We start from the raw sequence: 5,075 nt of genomic DNA, 5'->3' as shown, positions 1-5,075 counted from the left end.
CATGTCAATCTGGCAAAAGGCAAAACAAAAGAGCAAGCAGTGGCTGCTTTGATTCAGGTGAGCCATCTGCTTCACAATGCATTTGAAGAATCTGCTCTTCCAGAAACTAAAATCATAACTGACAGATCATCACACTCGGAAGAAGGTTCAGGAAGCACCTTGGGTCTATGTAGCACGGAAATGAAGACGCATATACCGAAAAATGTGATAAATGAACACTGAAAAATGACATTTGAAAAAATATAAAAAATAAAAATGTGAAAAAATGTCTAAATATAAAAAATATAAAGATATATTTATAAATAAATAATATATATATATTTAAAAGTTTTAATTATAATAAATTTAAATATTAAAAAAAAATAAAATTAATTAATTAAATTATTTATATATTTATAATTATAAATAATTAAAATAATAAATATGTAAAATAATAAAATTAATATTAAAATACTGAAAATAAAAAATTGAAAAATAAAAATAATGATTAAAAAAATTTCAAATAGGAGATTCGGGCAAGGAGCAGCGCCGTCGGGGAAGGGAGGCTGATTGGCAGAGCAGCATCGGATGGAGAAGGAAGCAGAGATCAGTCACCTCCCATAGCCGGCACGCTGCCGCACCAGGTACTCCTCCTCCTTCTCCTCTTCTTCCTCTTCTTCTTCTTCTTCTTCTTTTTTCTTTGCCTTCTCCTTTCTTCCTGGAGTTGCGACTTTTTTTTTTTTTTAAAGAAACGCGTGTCCGGCGAAGGAAACGCGTTTCCGATTTCAAGGAATTACGGAAACGGCCCGGAGACGTTTCCTCGCCGTGTCCTAACGTTTCCGGCAAGGAAACGTTTCCAGAACGGGGAAACGCTCCCGCCTCCCGTTTCCGTGCATCCTAAGGTTGGGTAAGGGTATTGCCGGTTTCCCATGAGATGCTTCAGATTTGGCCAATTTCTTAACAATGGACAGGCACATTGGATTCAACTACAGTGCACAAGTTCTTTTAAGAACCGTGCTTGTGGAGAAACAAGAGTTATGTTTCTCTGTTGTCTCACTTCTATGGCACAAACTGATTGCAACACCTGAAACTCAGCCTAGTGCAGAAAGCACTACTGCGCAACAAGGATGGGGACAGTTAATTTCCATTTGTTTCATATAATGTAATGTCATTTTTATTTATGGACAATTACTAAAAAAATATAGCAAGGAATCAATTTAAGTTACTAATATTTAAAAAATTAATATTCAAAGTTCTAACCCTGAACAATTGAAGACTTTTCAGTGTGAATTGGGAAAAGTTTTATCTTTTTAATTTCTCTCAAACTTTTTTCTTTTGGTTTGGCAAAATTGGATTAGAGTTTTAACTACCTTTACAATAAGCTTTAGTTTGATATATGGTTTGCATGAGATAGTTTAGTATTATGCGAGAAACCTTCAGGAGAATTTTTATATTGAAGATCAATTCGTTTTAGCTCCAAGTGTCATTATCTATACTAATTGAACACTCAAAATTTTTCACTTGATGAATAATTTCTTTCAGCATTTCTTTCATAAGATATTATGGAGAAATTAGTAAGAATCTGTGGAAGAAAAATTCTGCCAAAGTTTGGATTGAAATTTTTAAATTATGACATTTTAAGACCTTAATTGTAATCAACCTCTCAACTGTAAGGTTTTCTTATTAATTATCACTTTTTTCTTTTAAAAAAAATTTTATGCATATTTTTAAAATATTATTAGAAACATATAACACCATCTATATCACTTTGTTTCCTTAGTATTAAAAATCAAAATTTCAATTTCTTAATCAAGAAGAACTCTAAAGTCTTTTTAATTACTCAAGTCCTTTCATCACAACTTATCTAATGTATCTGTATGAGATATCTCTAGTTGAGTTCTTGATGAAAAGGAACAAAAAATGAGCACCTTGGTTCCTTCATAAGAAGAAAGAGGAAAATAAAAATGAAAATGATTACAATCACCCTGTAGAACAGGGAATGGAGGGCCATAGAATTATAGCTATCTCACTGTGGGATGTACACTTATTTAATCGGATAAAATGGGGTGAAGTACTTCAGATCCAAGTGATCTAAGGAGCTTATCTAAGGATGTGATTAAGAGCCAATCATCCTTTTGAATGAATAGGCTGCTGATTTTGCGGCTTGAATAGAAGCTGATGACTAAGCAACTTGTGAACAACTTACAAAATCACCTCCAACCAAATTAAGCAGCAAATTGGGGACACAAAATTTCTGATCTGAACTAATCAATCTTCCAAATAGGCTTATATTTTCTATTTACACCTGGATTCCTTAAATCTACGAGCTTCTGCTTGTTGTCCTGCACTGCTTTTTGGGGTTGTGTGTACTGGAATTGCTTTGTGACTATTTTCATTTTGAAGTTCTAATTTATTTGTATAGAGGAAGGTTTTTAACTTGTATTGTATTGAAGGGAATTGAATTCGAAGGTTTTGAGTAGCATGACTAAGATGCATGAGCTGGTACCCAGTTTTGGGGCAGCTGATGCAGTAGGTCCATTTGTTATTTGAATTTTGTTGCTATTTTACAAGGAAAATATTTTCTTTTGACCATCTTATTTGGATGTGTCTAGGTTGTGGACGCACTATGCAATGTTGTATCAGCATCACCTACAAAAGCAGCTACAGCAGTTGTTCTTCAGGTCCAAATTTTGTTCAACTTGTAAATTTTGTCAACAAACATGAAATTGTTTAGGTTTTTCCTTGGTCCTTTGCGTGAACATCCAGTTATTGTGAAAGGTAACACCATCAAAACAGGATAATAGAAACTCAGAACCACCATCCCTGTTGGTTTTAAATATACCAACCAATAAACATATAGTTCCAAAAAAAATCTATTTGAAGTATTTCTGGGATGTTTAATTGCCCTATTTTGGTGGTTCGGCCTGGTGGGTGTCCAAGTCGGCAATTTTGTTTTGTTCTTTTTATTTACTCGATTACTTTGCATTGTCACTTTCATTGCTTTGTGTGCTTGTCAGGCGGAGAGGGAATTGCAACCTTGGATTGCCAAAGATGATGATCAGGGTCAGAAAATGTGGAGAATCAACCAGAGAATAGTCAGATTGATGGTAGAACTAATGAGAAATCATGACACACCAGAAGCATTGGTAATTTTGGCAAGTGCGTCGGACCTACTTCTACGGGCCACAGATGGAATGCTTGTGGATGGAGAAGCTTGCACTTTACCACAGCTGGAGGTAAGAAAATGTTTTTATGTGAACTGTGGCAATTAATCTTTATATTCACCAATTTAGCCATTGACCAACTCTTTTCAACATTCGTAATTTATTAGCTTTATCACTGTCTATTTGCCTTGAAAATTGCATATGAGAATCAGATTGAAAGATTATCATATTGCAAGATGTAGCCTTTATTAGGTATGTCTATCTGTTGGTTGATGCTTAAATCTTCAATTTGTGGCAGTTACTGGAAGCAACAGCTAGAGCAGTTCAGCCTGTGCTGGAATGGGGAGAATCTGGATTTGCAGTTGCAGATGGCCTTTCAGATCTTTTGAAGGTTAAAAAAACCCCGCATTGTCATATCCAATTCCAAATAGTCCAAAGATTGCATACACCCATAAACTACACGTACTATTAAAGATATAATAAAACCCAGTCTTAGACTAATAGTTATGAGATTGAGCTTTTAGGTTAAAGGGTTTTTTGACATAGTATTAAGGTATACTGCTGTATCATTAATTAAATTTCAATGGTTCAAGCTTTGTGGACTTCTTTATGAATGGGGTTTTGGAAATATGAAAAACCCATTCTTGGACCCCTGTGAGCTTGAACTTTTGGTTGAATGATGTTTTGACACAAAGGCCACTCATGCACCGATACATAATGCTATCTAGTGAGTTATTGGGATGTCCCATGCTAGATGAAATCCACACCATACACATGCTGATTTGATTTCTTTTGGTTGATTCATGCAGTGTCGTCTACCAGCTACTATCTGATGCCTTTCACATCCAAGTGCACATGTCCGTGCTCTTAGCACATCAGTTCTTCGTCGTATTTTGCATACTGGTTCAATAAGACCTACTGCTAACCAAGTGGACATAAATGACATTCGTGGACCCTCTTATCAGTACTTTAACATAGATGTCATTGATTGGCAAGCTGATATAGAGAAGTGCTTGACTTGGGAAGCTCATAGCCGACTTGCAACAGGAATGCCTATTCAATTTCTTGATACTGCTGCCAAGGAACTAGGCTGTACCATTTCCATATGACATCAACTAGCTTTTGGTAACAGTTTCAGGTTTATGGGTGTTGTTTCTTTTTTATGAGTGGGACCTACAGGTAGAAATATACCTTGGTAATTAGATTGAAGGACATGCTGGCCAGAGAAGTAACTTGCACTTCACTCTTCTAGGTTTAAGGCCTCAAGGATAACAGTGCATCATGAAACAGTCGACAGGTCCATGATAAAATTTCGTCATATGCTTAATTTTATCCTGCTATATCAGATGTGTATGTTACAATCCTGGGTTTAACATTGTTGTGTAGAAATCCTGGGTTTAACATTGTTGTGTAGATTATCAGAGGTCATTTGTATTTCTTTTGACAGATTAGAATAGCAGACAGCAATAACTTAAGGGGGTTCTAACTCTGTTACCATAATGTGATTATTCAGTTTACTGCTCTCCTTGCAATTCACTAAATTTTGCTGTCTCCTTTTGGCTTTCAAGCAGTCCTATTCTAATTTCTAATTCACTGCAGAATCACGAACGCTTATACTGAGAAGAGATTTCTTATACCTTAGCAGCTGGAAACAGGAGCGCTTTGATTGCTTTGCTTGTTGCTTGTAGCAGTTGCTCCCATTGAACTTGCATATGCATTCATAAAGCATACGGGTCTTATGTCATGATCCAACCTATGGGCCGGACCGACACTAGGACCTAGGTCAGCCTAAAACCTCCGAGGCCTGTAGTAAGCCTAACTATTTCTCAATCCATGATCAGGCTCACAATTTAGGTTCAATATACATATAAAATAATTTAAATTAAACTGTTCTAATTTTATTTTGGATCAACTTTAGCTCAGCAATTATTC

The 5,075-nt window shown here is 35.7% G+C and overlaps 1 pseudogene; it reads left to right on the top strand.

Moving 5' to 3' along the window:
- The first annotated feature begins 525 nt into the window (after nt 1–525).
- On the top strand, nt 526–4,684 carry LOC110637969 (protein GIGANTEA-like; annotated as a pseudogene).
- Nucleotides 4,685–5,075: the final 391 nt, after the last annotated feature.

This window comes from Hevea brasiliensis, chromosome 12 (assembly GCF_030052815.1).
Source record: "Hevea brasiliensis isolate MT/VB/25A 57/8 chromosome 12, ASM3005281v1, whole genome shotgun sequence".
NCBI classification, from domain to species: domain Eukaryota; kingdom Viridiplantae; phylum Streptophyta; class Magnoliopsida; order Malpighiales; family Euphorbiaceae; genus Hevea; species Hevea brasiliensis.
This window is presented reverse-complemented; position numbering and strand designations above follow the sequence as displayed.